Genomic DNA, 18,247 nt, shown 5'->3' on the forward strand with positions numbered 1-18,247 from the left:
TGTTGATGGAGGTAAATTACAAGCTATAATACACATGTCCAAAATAGCTTGGCAAGTGGACAGTGAATGAATAGATGCTGATTCGACTCCTCATTACCACAAAAGCAACACTTAGTGCATTCTTACCAATCTTTTTTTTCGATTATGTTTTTTCCAGCTGACCTTGCGATCTAAGTATTACATGAAGATATAAAGTTCCAATGGGACCTTGCGATCTAAGGTAGTATATCATTGGTGAGGTTTGAATACATGGATTTTACGGGGAAGGTACCAAAAGTAGTCAACTTCCAATGACATGTGTGTGATTCCTGTGAAAGGTTAAGCGTGATCAATCTTTCAATAAGATTTAGCCAGTCGGTCCATTTGTCCTTGATCAGTAGTCTTCGGAAGACTGCGCTCAAATGGTACCTAGTCCACCACACGGGCAACATAGATACCTTTCCACTGCACAATATGATAGAGGCAATGGTATTGCAAGCCTAGTGGCATTGTCCCCTAACCATGTATCTTGGTAGAACCAAGTAGTTAAGCCATTGCCTATCACAAGCGTCCATTTACGGAAAAATCATTTTTGACGCCCCCATGAGACATTTCCAAAAAGACGAGTCTGTTTGTTTGGCCACAACCTCTGAGAGGGTGTTAGAATGTAGGTACTTATTCCTAAGTAATTTTCGCCAAACTCCTCCTTAATAAGTATCTGGTATATAGTCATTTGCTCAACGGACCCTTATTTTTAATCTGAAGGTCTTCCACACCTAGAACTCCTTGGTCTTTATAGGACGACATGTCGCATCTCACCTCGCGAGGCGGCATTTACATTTATGTTCGTCACACTGCCTATTGTGTTGAATATTGACTCTGAATTATTCCTATTCTGATTCAAAAGATGCACCGTCCTCTTCTGTTTTTTTAAGTAGATATACGGTGGCCGTACGAACATGACAGGAAAGTTGTGCCAAATTACTAAAGTCAAGTCTAGACGAGATATATAGTAGGAGTATATACCTAGTGCTGAGTGCAGAACATGGTATACATCATGCATTACCATTACTAAACTGCGATTTGTGAACAAGGACTGCGCAATCGAGAACGTACATCGAAGAAGATGGAAGACATGGAAGGGTCGCAGGTTGTACTACGTCGGACGACGCGACATCTCAACGGCCGCGTAGCTTGACTAGCTAATTGTATGTGATCTCCCGCCAATCTTGAAAACCAGATACATGCCTAGCTACCACGTACTCGTATCTTTCAAATAGGCCTGGGTGCTTTGGTTAAACGATGGAACTGACACTGGACACTCGCAAGTTAGATATCCCGAGATCTACGCGCTAAACATGTATCTTCACAGCGGTAGAAAAGACCAACGCAAGTTAGATATTCCGGTTCATAGAAATTCTAAGAACAACGATGGTGACTATATCTCGCATGATAACCTGAAGGTGCCAACGGGCATCAGCTGGCCGTGGAACGAGCGTTCCTTGGGCTTCAGTATCGTTATCTTTCTCATATCCATCTTCTGGCCGTTGATGATGTACAATACAGTGTACGGGGTTGCGTCGGTCTGCGAAGACATGTCTACAGCGTCAGACATCTGAAAGACAACGGAAACGGAAGATTATAGATATGTTAAAGAGGCAACATAGATATCTTTCCGCTGCACAATATGATAGAGGCAATGGTGTTGAAAGCCTACTGACATGTCCCCTAAGGGCTCCTCCAAGACGGACCCTCAAACCACCAGCATCCGTTTGGACACGCTGTTCGGACACAGTTTGCCATTCAAAGTGGGTCTGTATCGGTCCATCAAGCGATCTGAACAAACTTTTTCTAACAAATCCGAGACAAACGTGGAGGGGGGGGGGGGGGGGGATGTCTTTGTAGGAGTCCGGACATCCGTCTGGCCAACAAAAGGGCGCTACCCAATGCCAGCACCCCCTCTCCTCTCTGCCCACGCATGTTGGCGGAAGGAGTGATTAAATTACATAATTAGTGCAATGAAATGTATTAATCTTATATTCTTAAGAAGTTGGTCCCAATTCTCTCAACATCTATAGTGTCCAGCTCAATGTCCCATCAAGCAATGCATTTAAGTCTTCTCTCCCACTAAGCGATGCAAAATTTGTCACATAAGCGAGTCATGCATTTAACTTATAAATTACAATTATTTTTCATTAGTCTATGCATGTAACGCTCCCACATCATATATTCATGTTAGTCATTCTTCATAGTTTTGTTTGAAATGGCATTTTTAATCGTAAGTTAAAAGTTTTTATTCTATTTTTAGACACGTTTTTTTATTGATTTTCAAGCTTATACTTTCTTTTCATTAGATTTCGTTATTTTTGTCAATTACTTACGCATTTTTTTAACAAAGTTACCATAACAACGCGCGCGCGGGGGGTGGGAGGAGTCATCTTCACTACTCTATTTCAGAGTTGAACATTAAAGCCAAGCCATCTTCTGCCGCAAACATTTCTTATTTTTATTTTCATACTCTTTTTCTCCTTATTGTGTGCCCCTCTCTTTCAAATTGTTTATCACACTACCATCCCGCTGCAACGTGCGGGGTATTGTCTAGTATAATTAATGTTGGCGGAAGCTATACAAATAGAATGTGCTATTGGCGGAAAGCACATACTCCCTCCGTTCCAAAATAAATGACTCAACCTTGTACTAAACTTGTACTAAAGTTTAGTACAAGGTTGAGTCATCTATTTTGGAACGGAGGGAGTAGTAATTTGGCGAAAGCATATCACTAGTAATTTGCATGCATGGCTTTTGGCGGAAAGCATTTGTGCATGGCTGTTGATGTTGGTGGAAGGCACTTGTGCACATGATCTTCACTACTTAATTGCATAAACCTGATCTTATGTTGTTGGCGGAAAGCATGCAAGGCTGTTGGCAGAAAACACAAAGGCTTCACTAATGATTTGCTTAACTAGAACTAGTAATCCGGTATGTTAAAACTCGGCTTGAATTGGTATGCGGGCAGCGTTGGATGGCCGTCATCCGTGTTCACGAATTGATCCTCCCTGTTCGCAGACGGATGCGGTAGAAAATTTATGGATTGCCGTTGGAGATGTCCTAACCGTGTATCTTCCTGTAACCTAATAGTCAGGTCATTGCCAACCACAACCGCCCGTTTACAGAAAAAGTCATTTTTGACGCCCCCATGAGACCTTTTCAGAAAGACAAGTCTGTTTGTTTGGCTTCAACATTCGAGAGGGTGTTAGAATGTAGGTACTTTGCCAAACTCCCTCCTTAATAAGTATCTTGTATATAGTCATTTGCTCAACGAACCCTTATTTTTAATCTGAAGGTCTTCCACAACTAGAACTCCTTGGTCTTTATAGGACGACGGGTCACATCTCACCTGCGAGGTGGTATTTTCATTTATGGTCATCACACTGCCTCTTGTGTTGAATATTGACTCTGAATTATTTATGTTCTAATTCAAAAGATGCACAGTCTTCTTGTGTTTTTTTAGGTAGATATACGGTGGCCTTACGAACGTGACAGGAAAGTTGTGCCAAATTACTAAAGTCAAGTCTAGACGAGATATATAGTAGAAGTATATACCTCTTCTAGTGCTGAGTGCATAACATGATATATTTCGATGCATTACCAGTACTAAACTGCAATTTGTGAACAAGCACTGCGCAATCGAGAAGGTGCATCGAAGAAGATGGAAGACATGGAAGGGTCGCAGGTTGTACTACGTCGGACGACGCGACATCTCAACGGCCGCGTAGCTTGACAAGCTGATTGTCTGGTCTCCCGTCAATCTTGGAAACCAGATAGTAGATGCCTAGCTACTACGTACTCGTATCTTTCAAATAGGCCTTGGTGCTTTGGTTAAACGATGGAACTGACACTGCACACTCGCAAGTTAGATATCCCGAGATCTACGCGCTAAACATGTATCTTCACACGAAAATCCTAGACTTACGGACAGAATCGCACGGAAGGGGCTTACGGGAGTACGTGTCCCCCCATCAATCTCCCTCCTTCCCGTGCTTTCAGCCGTGGGTCCTCCTGATTCCTAATCAACTGATGCCATGTCAGCCTGTAGCTTCTAATCCATAAGATGGAGTCCGTAAGTGTAGCAAATCCCATCTTCACAGCTGTAGAAAAGCCCACAATGCTTGTACAAATTTAAGATACCAACATATTCTTTTGAAATAACGTGTACATGGTTCCAGTTCATAGAAATTCTAAGAACCCGGCTTTCAAACTATGACGACGATGGCGACTATATCGCATGGCAACCGGAAAACCACGACATCTTCCCAGTACAGAGCACATACGGCCAATAAAACAGACAAGCCATGGATGCAAAGCAGCCGGAGAGGGCCGGACCTAGTCACAAGTCTCACAACTGGTGACCCAAGCATCTGGAATTCCATTCGGAAAGCACGGGTGCCCCCAAAATACGTATATTCACTTTTTTTAGGGGACAATACGTATCTTCACCTGGAAGATAGCTACAGAGTCTTTAGGAACATGTTTGTTAGCCCACATCCCCAGTCAGGCCGAGGAGATGCAATTTTGGTCCGTCTGATAGTCATTAGGTACTGTTGGGACTGCATAGCACGGTTTTTAAAGTACTATCTAGCGAGGCATGCTAGAAATGGTCGAATTGACCGTTTGCTAGATCGCTATTTTTATCCGGGGCAACCCAGTTAAAGTCTTTAGAAATCATTTTGTTTCCTTGAGCGAATTGGTCGTGCGAGTCTAAATTCATGTGTTTGTTTGACTAATGCAGGTGCATACATTCCTCAACCATATTAGCTGGTCAGCCGAGCCTTATTGAGAAATTACTCAGCCTCTCCGTGATAAGGCGGAATATTCAACTCATAATTGTATCTGGCGTGCTTTCGTTATGGTATGAATGAGCGTTATCAATTCATTGATTTTAACAAAGCTAGGGAATCTAACGGTTACTTTGGGCCCGTCGTTACATTTGTACATCCTCACATAAAATATCAGTATGTTCATCTTTAGAGGTTATTTAATTTAGGTGGTTACTCTTCCAACTGCCACTATGTGGTCTGAAACTATATTCTTGTTGTTGGCATATTCAGGCACCTTGATATTCTCAGTTATTTTTATTCTTGGTGAGCTTTTGTGTTACAACAACAGAACACTTGCATGCATAATGAAAGATTTTAGTATTTTGAATTTCGTTGTGCAGTGAAGATTAGTTACGATATTTTCGGTTCCACACTGTTGTTGGGTATTTTTTTAATGCCTGTAATTTGATTAAAGGGACATCCTGTATTCTCACAAAACAAATGTTGAGTCTATTGGTGTATGAGAGCACACGGTTTCGTTTTTGACAAAATCGGGAGCAGAAGGCTCCTTAATTTTAAAAACATAGGGTTTACAAGCAAAAATTCAATGTGGGCTGATAAGACAGAAACCCATCATTGTATGTTTCCATCTCCGGCCTATGGGTATCCTTCACAGTAAAAGAGGTTTTGCATTACTCAGTTAGAATTATGATTTTAGTACTTATCTTTCTCTCCCCTTGCACTATTGGTTATTTGATGGGTCATGTGAAATCTACTCATAATTAGACACCAAAATATTATTTAGCATAATTCCGTGAATCACACTGTATTGTTGCTATGTTTTGTTCTGTTTCATATTGCCTTGTTTTTCACTTGGGCAATGTTAATTATATGTACAAATTCTATTGCATGTTACTAGCATTTTAGATTTCTTTACTATTACCATTTATTACTTGCTCGAGATTGGCCTAACCTAAATTGGGCAGGCTTCTCATGCATCCATGTTTTTATTGAGATCCCCGCGAGTATTATTCTACCATCTGATGAAAATGGTGATATTAAGAACAAGCATCTAAACATTCATGTTTCGTGTCAATTTTTATGCAATTTCCTATCATTTGGTCACTAAAATAGACTGGCGCAGCAACGCGCGCCATCAATGATCTAGTAGGCATTACGTGTGTGATATGTAGACTGTTATCCAACTGCATCTACAACTCATACTCCATCCCAAGACCGACATCCAGCATGCACGTCGAAGTATTAACTTTATGACAAACAAAACATTACAATAAGCATGATGACATAATGTAGCCAGTAAAATTATTATCCAAGTGTGAGAAAGAAACTATCGTTTTATCCTTAGTGGCAACAATACAATACGTGCCCATTCCCTTTCTGTCACTAGGATGAATCACCGCAAGATTGAACTCACTACTATGCATCATTCCCTCCAGTGAACTACCCATCAATCCTCATCAAAGACAACAACCAAATGGATCGGAGAGCATACATAGCTACTTAATTCTAAAGCAAAGAAATTTCAAAAGATTCAATATGATTACAATCTGATCATAAAGTGACAATTCATCACATCCCAACAAACACGCCACCGATTACATCATATTGATCTGCGAAATATAGGATTTATAGGCGAAAGAATGTGCGTAAGGCGGTGCCCAGGATGTCCACGCAGCCTAGCCACGCGGGTGCCACCCCCCCATCCCGGCAGGTCCCGACACTTTCTGGACTCCTCGTGTCGTGGAAAAAATTGTATTAAATCCTTAGGTTTTTTTTTCATATATATGGATTTTCTAAAAGGCCAAAAGCATGCAAAAAATAACAGCTGACTCTGGGCACTGAATTAATAGGTTAGTTCAGAAAAATAATATAAATTGTTATGAAAAGTATTGAAAGTGATATTACTATAATAGCATGAAACAATCAAAAATTATAAATACCTTTGGTATGTATCACTTACATTATTTTAATGAAATTAGAACCAAATCCAAATCCACTTTTTGCAAGTTATAAGTTTCTTCGCATGTTACCCACGCAATAGCATATCATAGCTATTTCATATGCTCGGTTTCGCTACATATATTCTTTTGCTATGATAGCTTATCTGAAAGATCAAAGGTGACAACTAAAGGAGGGTGAAAAGAAAAGTAAAAAAAATTATTCTCAGTTAAATCTTTTGTAATATTATCGAAATGTAAAGGTTACCTAATGCAATTTCTTGCTAAACAACCTATATAAACCTAGCAACTCTAGTCACACAAGAATAATGTGGTAATATGCTAGCAAAGGGAAGACCAAGTTGAGAAGGCAAAGTGATAGAGTTAACCCACGGGAGAGGCTAAAAGTTTTGTCCCCAGAGCTCTAATCTATGAGAGGGATCTACCTCCTTGCTAGAGAGTCTAAGAGTCTGACAATCACATCCTCAGTTTCACGCAAATTCTAAAATCAACCACTAGTAGAAGATCAAGTGATCTCCAGTGCCTTCACAACTTATTGGTTGCAAATCCACAACATTCGATGTTTTATAGGACTCCAAACGTATACAGGTATCCAAATTCCAAGAGTAACCGAGACGATGGAAACTCGGCAAGTGGGTTATTCTCGGCTTGAAGGTTTGGTTGGCCGGATCATTGGTTTTTCTCTTAAATCTCTCTTCTCCCTCACAAAAGGATCGAAGCTTGGGATAGGGAAGAGTGAAGAGCACTCTAGCGATAGCTGGGAATTTGTGATCCAATCCATTATTACATTTGAGGGGCTTGAAGGGTCAAAATCCTCTTGAGATGCTTGGGTTCAAACACAAGAGTCATGCAAGAACACTTGGATCCCAAAATACAATACTCATGTAAGAGATACTTTGCCGATTCTAAGGCTCCAAAAAACCATTCGACCTAAACTTGAGATTCGTGCAAGTATAGAAGGGACATGAAAATCTTGGATGGACGATTATTAATGTCAACTGAGAAATAGTTATTTCAAATCAACCGAGCTTTGTATGAATGCAGCTCTACTATAGAAAGAGCTGATATGAGCTCGTGTTGTGATCAACCGCTCGACCTCATTATTTGCAAAATTAATTATTCCAAACATGTATTAGATGGTGGTGGCAGGGTAGAGGTTCGCTCGCAGGCGCAAATCGGCATGTAGCACCAACGACTTGGCTAGAAAGACGTCATGCTTCGCCTCACTGAGATCGATTGCTGCCACGCCCGTTGGCTTGCTCCAGGTGAACCCCTGTATGAGCCTGCCGAAGAGCATCATGCACATGGCCGTCCCAAGCGATGCAGCTACACACCCGCGACGTCCGGTGCTAAAGGAGATGAACCTCAGCTCGTTCTCCGTGAGGGCCACACCACCATCACTGCCAGCGGCCATATTGATGTGACGCTCAGGCTTGAAGCGGAGCGGCTCATCCCAAACCGCTGGGTTTCGACCGAGCCCTATGCGACTGAGGATAACGTGGCTTCCCTTGGGCACGCGGTAGCCAGCGACGGTGGTGTCAGAGAGCGCGACATGTGGCACGTTGAAGGGTGCCACGGGGTGCAGCCGGAACGCCTCACGGACACATGCCTTGGTGTAGATGAGCTGTGGGATGTCCGACTCCTGCACCAGCCGCTCCCGGCCCACCACACGGTCCATCTCTTCCACTGCCTTTGCCATCACCTCTGGCGCATTTGCCATCTCTGCCAGGGCCCACTCGATGGCATTCGACGGGTTGTCCACCGCTGCAAATGTTATGTCCTGCACGGCACCACCATGCATTGCAGTACGCATGCAACACATTAGTTAGTGAGAGATATTTCTGTTGTTGTATCTTATAGGATGCTTGGGAATGTTTGACGTGACGTGCATGCATGCAAGGTAGGAGTAGTAACTTCTTGTTGTAAAAGTGGTTAACCGTGGATGGAAGTACGTACCTGGGACTGCGCTTTGACCTCCTGGAGGGTGAGCAGCGGGTTGCCGTCAGAGTCCTTGAGCGTGATGAGGACGTCCAAGAAATCGTCGATGTCTTTCCTCTCGCCGGACTTCCACCGCCTCCAGCGCTCGTCGATGACCGTGTCGTGCAGCCGGTTGATGGTGGCGTTGGCCTCCTTGACCATCTTCTCGTGTCCGTCGAGGTCGAGGCCGCGCAGCCAGGGGAGGTAGTCGGAGACGCAGAACGCGTAGAGGAGCCCGAGGGAGGTGAACATGGCGTCCATGTGCTCCACCTCCAACGGCCCCGGCCCGCCGTCGTCGTGCAGCCGGGGCTCGCCAAAGTACCGGCTGCCGAAGAGGAGCCGGCGGATGACGTTGCCGCAGTAGTGCCTGGAAACATGCCTGACGTCCACCGCGGCGCCACCGGACGACGACGACGACGACAATGATCCCTTGGTGATGAGGTTGTGGACGTAGCGGGTGAGGTTGTCGGCCTCGTCGGCGCGGCGGTCGTGCAGCCACTGTGGCGCGACGGGCAGACGATTTCGGAGGTGAGCACGCGGCGCATCTTCTTCCACTGGTCGCCGAAGGGGGAGAGCACGGCGTTGCGGTAGCCGCCGCTGAAGGTGGCGGAGGCGAAGGTGAGTGGGCGGGAGGCGAAGTTGGCGTCCTGCTTCTTGAGCACCTCGCGGGCGATCTTGGGGCAGGTGATGGAGACGACGTGGACGCTGCCGAGGCGGACGCAGGCGATGTCGGTGCCCATTTCCTTCATCATGTGGTGGATCCACCGGAACGCGGGCTTGTTGAGCATCATCTCAGGAAGGTTGCCGACCACCGGCCACGGCACGGGGCCTGGCGGGAGCGGGAGTGGCGTGGCGGCCGACGAGCACGCACCAGCACCGGCACCAGCACCGCATAGGATATTGCGCCTCTTGGGCCTGAGCCTAAGCACGAGGTAAATAACGATTAGCACGAGCAGCACCGCCTTCGCGGCTACAGAGGAGGAAGGGCGTCCCAGAATTAATGTGGAGGAGGCCGTCTGCTCCATTGCTAGCTAGCTAGCTCTGAGCAAAAAGAGCTCCGAACGGTTAGACCCAAAGATCACACTAGTGGCCACGAGATCATGCACAGCATGCACACAAGCAAAGTACAAGAGTTGATTATATAGAGATACAAGGGAGGACCTAGTAATAGTAGCTGACGTCACAAGTAGGCATCATTAACATTATGTCATTAAAAAACTTAATGGTTTTGCTAAATCTCAGTAGTCTGAGATTTCCTTATGTCTTAAGTCATATCTAGTTGAGAAAAGCAGAACGTAGTTAGATGTAAGAAAATCCGAATAGTTTTGCTAAAGCACATCTAGATGTGCCATAAGTGTTGCACGTCTAAGTCTTATGTCATTGATATTACATAGAGATTCGTGTGGGTATCTTTTTCTTTTTCTTTTTATTTTTCTTTTTAAGCTTGACTAAGACTTAGATGTGCAATAATTAGGGCATCTAGATGTGCCCTAGACAAACCCACTTTACCAAGGGCAAGATTGACACCATCACACCATCAACCTTAGATTCCTCCTTACTAGGTGGCTATCGCTAACACTTGGGTTTGCCAAATGAAGCTAGCTAATGTTGGTTGTTCTATCTACTCAAATTTGAGTAATAATTTGCATTGGTCCCTGGTAGGGCGAGAGCAACGAATTATAGATTCCTGTCAGCTCCTTGGGCGGCGAGGTTAGGGTTTCTCGCCGTGCGTACGCAACCGCGATATTTGGTGTCAGGTTATTCAGATCGATTCAACAATTCAACGGCGACGACTGCGGCTTCAGGGCGCTAGTCCTTAGCGGCACATGCACGAAGACTTTCCGGCTGCCATCGACAAGGTCAGCCCGGCTCCAGTATGGGAGCGGCGACAGCGGCGCGTCGGCGGCTCATTCTAGCGGTGGCAATGATCGTTCGGTGATTCATAGACCTCGATATAATTTTTATTATGTTTGAGGTGCTTTGTACTTCTGGTGAGTCTTTATAATAGATCTGATCTATTTTGCAAAAATAAGAGTATTATTATAATCTTGTTTGCCTTATATTGTTGCTTTCTCGGTGTATGGATGTGCTCAAGGCCCTTATTTTGCACTGTTCAAGTGTTCAGTTCGACCGATGCAACCTTCGTTCCCGTGCATGCATGATCAATGATCCAGCTGCACGGATATGGTGCAAGTCATGCATGCTGCGTTCACTTCAGTTTCCAGCTCCACATGGCCACGTCGATCACCACATGGCCAGAGGCAATGTATCCTAGTAAAAAATGAACACCCTATAACTCTTCAATCAACAGGGTCTGCGCCATTATACTTGGAAGTTTTTCAATGGTCAGTATGAACATAACGCGGAGACTTGACCCGGTCGAAACCTTTGTGATGAAACCTTTGTGATGACTGAGACACTCTTGCTTAGAGAAGCCCCATCTTTCGTGAGACCACGTTAAAGTAACTTGTATACATTTCAGCCATCTCTAAAGAAACTCGTATACGTTAGGTTGTTAGCATCTTAAGCGCCTCGTCTCGCCGATATGCTCCGAGTGCAAGATGAAATCTCTGTCCTGTAGCAAGCTCAAACTTAGTAAATGTCTCTGACTTTGTGTTGATCAATATATATGTACAATAACGTGGCCTCCTACCGTCGTACAGGAGGTGATATACACATTCACACCTCCAACCTTTTTGTTTTTGTTTTTGTACGGATGCATATTCATGCAAGACATGATGTAGTGCTAGCTCACGTTGAGTAAATCAACCGTGTTTTTCGCTCCACATTCATGCAAGACATGATGTAGTGCTTTTATCAAAAGAAGTACTCCCTCCATCCACATATATCTCTATCTCCATCTCTATCTCTACTACTATATATAGTACACCAATTTTCAAACTTGGATAGGCCACCCGCAGTGATGCAAGCAATTGTTAGCCGTTGATTTCTTTCACGGGGTGAATCACTACCATTTATCAACGTTGAATGCAATTGATCCAACGGTCATGGTTTGTGGGATTCGCTCCGCACGGCCGCGCCAAAATGAGGTCAGGGGGATCTTCCTAGAGCTAATCGCACCAGCCATCTGACAAACCTGACCCTCGCGAGGAACTTTCAACCTGACTCTTAGACTGTTGGAATATTAGGCAAGTTCATGATTAATTCCAGTAAATAATTCATGACTAGAAGAGATACTAGCATGCAATAATCTAGCAAACTAGAAGAACAGCAAGACATGCATAACAGCAGCAAACACGTAACAATAGCTGTAGAAACAGACATGAACAGAGGATGTTGGACGTACTGATCGTTAGCTATTATGGGTGCGACAGTGTTGATGACGATGTTGGCGACGATCTGCTGCTGACGGCGATGAATACGACGATGAGTAGCACCGCCCGACTTGGACGGAAGACGACCCGTGATGACGAATTTGAGCAGTCGCGCACAGCGCTTCCCAAAAACCTAATTCGTCCTCTCCTGGTGCAGGATCGCAAAGACGAACGGTTCCGGAGACCTGCTCTCCCACGCGCCGATGCACGCCGGCGTTTGGGATGAAGTAGACTACGATGGCGGCGCAAGTTGTGAGATGAGGCAAAACCCTAGGTGTTTTTCGGTGTGTCTCTGGCCGCAGCCGGTAGCTGTATATATATTAGGACCAGAGGCGGTATTGTGTCGCGACCACAATCCCAAACCGACTCGGTTTCTAATTCGTATACTTACCGGACAAGAAATCAAAAACTTGTCTGCCAAGACATAAAAATAAAACGGCAAAAGGAAGCTGCGCTCCTGCAAGGAGACGGACCGGATTTCGGCGGACCATTCACGCGCATGTCGCATGTACGCCTCGCCACGCCACGCCACGGCCCGGCCCGGCCAGGCGAGGCGAGCGAGTGCACGCGTGTGGTTTTCCCTTTCTCTTCTCACACACCACTTAGAGTGGTGGAGAGAACCCACTATATAAAGAGGTCCAACTCTTCTTCAACTTCCAAGGTGGGACTAAACTTAGCACCATCACTTGCCATTTTACACATGGGCTTTGAGATTTCAGAAATTGCTATGGGCCTAGCCCATTAATTCTAACAATCCCCCACCAGATCTCAAATACCCATTTAGAGATTTGCCTTCTCTCACCACTTGTTTAATATACCAGTGTTTCAGCAGAGACTGTTAAGTTGAACTTCTGCCTAGAACTTTAAGCTACATCCATTCACAACTTGACAATGGACTATGCCTTGAATTGCTAGTTTTGTGTGAACAGGTTTCACTCAAAGTCTTAACCAGTACCTGACCGCCAGTAGGCTACCCCGCGGTTTGGAGCTTATACGTCATACTCCCTGGTCTCTTCGTGAGCTTACTAGAGATCACCCAAATCTCATAGACTGCGACGTTTACAGTCAGAACTCATATAGGTGTGTTCTTTCAAGACTGCTCTGTAGGACAGCATCTTTGCTAATTATAGCCAATAGAACCACATTAAGGCATGTTGCCAACCTGCCTTACAGATCTGAGCCTTACAGCTCTGAGAGTTTTGCATCTTCACTTGGAGACGATCATAAGTTATTACTCTCCTCAGTTAAACAATAGCTTGTTCTTCCCAGATCCTAATTCACGGGATCTCCGATCACAAAGGTTGGGTTACTACTATGGTGTAACATCTATGGGTCTCATACCCATCTCCCTCGATGCAATATCTATCACATTTCGTGATAGTCCCTTTGTAAAGGGATCTGCCAGGTTTTTGTCTGTTTGTATATACGTAACAGTTATTACTCCGGAGTTTCTCAACTTCCTGACAGACTTCAAACGTCTTTTCACGTGTCTTGATGACTTTGCATTATCTTTAGAATTGTTCACTTTAGCGATAACCGTTTGGTTATCACAATTCATAAGAATAGCCGGTACAGGTTTTTCAACAACCGGCAAGTCCATCAAGAGCTCACGCAGCCATTCTGCCTCAACAGTAGCTGTGTCCAAAGCAGTTAATTCTGCTTCCATAGTTGACCTCGTCAATATGGTTTGCTTGCAAGATCTCCATGACACTGCGCCACCACCATGAGTAAATACATACCCACTTGTTGCGTAAAGTACATCAACATCGGAGATCCAATTTGAATCACTATATCCTTCTAGCACAGCAGGATGCCCTGAATAAGTAATTCCGTAACTCATAGTACCTCTCAGATAGCGCAAGACCCTTTCTAGTGCATGCCAATGATCATCACCCGGGTTGGACATGAACCTACTCAGTTTGCTCACAGCAAAAAAGATATCTGGTCTTGTAGCGCTAGCTAAGTACATGAGTGAACCGACAATTTGAGAGTATCTTAATTGATCTCTCGTTTCTTTCTTGTTCTTTCTGAGTGTCACGCTGGGATCATAAGGTGTTGGAGAAGGCTTGCTATCCATAAAACCGAATCGGTTCAAGACCTTCTCAACATAGTGAGATTGCGTTAATGTAATCCCACTCTCATCCTTAATAAGTTTGATGTTTAGAATTACATCGGCTTCTCCCAGATCTTTCATGTCAAAACTTTTTGATAGAAAAGACTTGACCTCATTAATTGCATTAATGTTTGTACCAAATATCAGTATGTCGTCCACATACAAACATAATATGACACTATTGCCCCCATCATGGCGATAGTAAACACACCTATCAGCCTCGTTAATGACAAATCCTGCAGAAGTCAGAGTTCTTTCAAACTTCTCATGCCATTGCTTAGGTGCCTGTTTCAGACCATACAAAGATTTTAACAACTTGCACACCTTTCTCTCTTCACCCTTTACCACAAACCCGTCAGGCTGATCCATATAGATCTCCTCTTCCAACTCTCCATTGAGAAAAGCTGTCTTTACATCCATTTGATGAATGATAAGACCATAAGAGGCAGCCAAGGAAAGTAACACTCGAATGGTGGTCATTCTAGCAACGGGTGAATAGGTGTCAAAGTAATCTTCGCCTTCTTTTTGAGTGTAGCCCTTGGCCACTAGCCACGCCTTGTACTTATCAATAGTACCATCAGGCTTTAGCTTCTTTTTGAACACCCACTTACAGCCCACAGGTTTACAACCATATGGTCTATCAGTTAGTTCCCAAGTTCCATTAGAAAGAATTGAGTCCATCTCATTATGAACAGCTTCTTTCCAATCATCTACATCCGGAGAAGCATATGCTTCTGCAATCGTCTTGGGTGTGTCGTCCACAAGGTATACAATGAAATCATCACCAAAGGATTTTGCAATCCTTTGTCTCTTGTTCCTTCTAGGAACTTCATTGTTATCCTTCTCAAGGACTTCCTCATGTGATTGTTCGAAATATTCATCAGTTGTACTAGATTCAGGAACTATCTCAGAAGAAAATCTAGCAATGTTATGCATATCTTTCATAGGAAATATGTTCTCAAAAAATGTTGCATCACGAGATTCCATTATAGTATCAACATGCATATCAGGTACTTCAGATTTTACCACTAAAAACCTATAAGCAATGCTCCGTTGAGCATACCCTAGAAAGACACAATCCACTGTCTTTGGTCCAAGTTTGCGTTTCTTAGGAATAGGAATATTGACCTTTGCCAAACATCCCCAAGTACGCAAATAAGAAAGTGATGGTTTTCTCCCAACCCACTCCTCATAAGGGGTTTTCTCTTTATTATTGTTGGGAACTCTATTCAGGACATGACATGAAGTCAATAGAGTCTCCCCCCACCATGCCTTAGATAAACCAGCAGTGTCTAACATGGCATTCACCAAGTCAGTCAATGTGCGGTTTTTCCTCTCAGCCACTCCATTTGATTGAGGTGAATAGGGAGGCCTCCTCTCATGAATAATACCATGTTCCTCACAAAATTCATCAAAAACTTTTGGAAAATACTCTCCACCACGATCGGACCTAAGACGCTTGATCTTTCTCTCTAGTTGATTTTCAACTTCAGCTTTATAGATTTTAAAGTAGTCTAATGCTTCATCTTTAGTTTGCAACAAATAAACATAGCAAAATCTAGTCGCATCATCAATCAAAGTCATGAAATATCTCTTTCCACCTTTTGTCAACACACCATTCATCTCACAAAGATCAGAATGTATGAGTTCTAGAGGTGCCAAGTTTCTCTCCTCGGCAGCCTTATGAGGCTTTCGAGGTTGCTTAGATTGCACACAACTATGGCACTTAGAACCTTTGGCAACTGTGAAGTTCGGAATTAAACTCATGCTGGATAGCCGAGACATTAAACCAAAATTAATATGACATAAACGAGAGTGCCAAATACTTGCATCATCATTAACATTAGCACAAATTTGATTTATTGACTTATTGCAAAAATCTGAAAGAGAAAAGCGGAACAAGCCTCCGCACTCATAGCCTTTTCCTATAAATTGTCCAAATCTTGACACGATTACTTTATTGGACTCTAAAACTATCTTAAATCCATCTCGACATAGAAGGGAGCCGCTAACTAGATTCTTGTTCATAGTAGGGACATGTTGCACGTTCCTTAGTTGCACGATCTTTCCCGAAGTAAACTTCAGATCCACCGTGCCAATGCCACGAACAGAAGCATGTGACCCATTCCCCGTTAGGACGGAAGAATCCCTTGCGACCTGATAAGAAGTAAACAGGGAGATGTCAGCACACACATGAACGTTAGCACCCGAATCAATCCATCACGAAGATGATTGAAATACTGAAAGCACAATAGGTAAATTACCATACCCATCAGTATTGCTAGCGGTCACCATGTTGACAGTCTTGGAGCTTGTTTTCCCTCTGCGGTCTGCACGTTCAGGGCATTCCTTGGAAAAGTGTCCAGGCTTCCCACAGGCGTAGCACTCTAGCTCAGCCTTGTTGAACTTCTTCTTCTTGAAGGTAGTAGTCTTGGTAGGCTTGTTGAAAACAGGTTTGTTCTTCCCTTTGTTCTTGTTCCGTGGGTACCTCTGCACCATGTTAGCAGTAGGCTGAACCTCACCTCCTTTTTCAGTGGTATCTTTAGCTCGAGCTTTTTCTTCAACATCAAGAGATGCAATCAGATTTTCAACTGATATCTCATGTCTCTTATGCTTCAGAGTTGTGGCGAAATTCCTCCATAAAGGAGGCAACTTTGCAATCATGCACCCAGCCATGAATTTGTCGGGTAGAACACATTTAAGGAGTTCAAGTTTCTTCACAATGCACTGTATCTCATGAGCTTGTTCAACCACAGAACGGTTATTCACCATCTTGTAGTCATGAAAACTCTCCATGATGTACAGTTCACTGCCTGCATCTGTTGCACCGAATTTTGCATTCAGTGCATCCCACAGAATTTTTCCGTCGTTTATGTGCATGTACACATCACACAGACGGTCAGCAAGAACACTCAGAATGCATCCCACAAACATAGTATTGGCTTCCTGGAATTTTCTCCGATCTTCGTCGGTCATTCCCTCTGGAGCACCAACACTAGCGTGGAAAACTTTCAGAGCAGTAAGCCAGAGCGTGGTCTTCACCTGCCACCTCTTAAAGTGCACACCGGTAAACTTATCCGGCCTCAGTGCATCAGCGAATCCAGCCATAGTTAACTCAGGAAATTGCCTATAATTAGGTTTTTGGATTGTTGGAATATTAGGCAAGTTCATGATTAATTCCAGTAAATAATTCATGACTAGAAGAGATACTAGCATGCAATAATCTAGCAAACTAGAAGAACAGCAAGACATGCATAACAGCAGCAAACACGTAACAATAGCTGTAGAAACAGACATGAACAGAGGATGTTGGACGTACTGATCGTTAGCTATTATGGGTGCGACAGTGTTCATGACGATGTTGGCGACGATCTGCTGCTGACGGCGATGAATAGCACCGCCCGACTTGGACGGAAGACGACCCGTGATGACGAATTTGAGCAGTCGCGCACAACGCTTCCCAAAAACCTAATTCGTCCTCTCCCGGTGCAGGATCGCAAAGACGAACGGTTCCGGAGACCTGCTCTCCCACGCGCCGATGCACGCCGGCGTTTGGGATGGAGTAGACTACGATGGCGGCGCAAGTTGTGAGATGAGGCAAAACCCTAGGTGTTTTTCGGTGCCGACCGGATTTCGGCGGACCATTCACGCGCATGTCGCATGTACGCGCCGCCTCGCCTCGCCTCGCCCCGCCCCGCCCCGCCCCGCCCCGCCACGGCACGGCCCGGCGAGGCGAGCGAGCGCGCGTGTGGTTTTCCCTTTCTCTTCTCACACACCACTTAGAGTGGTGGAGAGAACCCACTATATAAAGAGGTCCAACTCTTCTTCAACTTCCAAGGTGGGACTAAACTTAGCACCACCACTTGCCATTTTACACATGGGCTTTGAGATTTCAGAAATTGCTATGGGCCTAGCCCATTAATTCTAACATAGACAAGGTTAGTACTCCAGTTTAGGCTAGAAGCATCTACATAAGAGCATCTCCACTAGCCTCCCCAGGACGCCCCCAAGACACCTTTTTAGGCTCGGTTTTAGGCTCGGACGGCA

General features: G+C 44.3%; 1 pseudogene; it reads right to left on the minus strand.

The window, feature by feature from the left end:
• Positions 1-7,907: 7,907 nt before the first annotated feature.
• LOC123171005 (tyrosine N-monooxygenase-like) lies at positions 7,908-9,777 on the minus strand (annotated as a pseudogene).
• Positions 9,778-18,247: the final 8,470 nt, after the last annotated feature.

The sequence above is a fragment of the Triticum aestivum genome, chromosome 7D (assembly GCF_018294505.1).
Source record: "Triticum aestivum cultivar Chinese Spring chromosome 7D, IWGSC CS RefSeq v2.1, whole genome shotgun sequence".
Lineage (NCBI taxonomy): Eukaryota > Viridiplantae > Streptophyta > Magnoliopsida > Poales > Poaceae > Triticum > Triticum aestivum.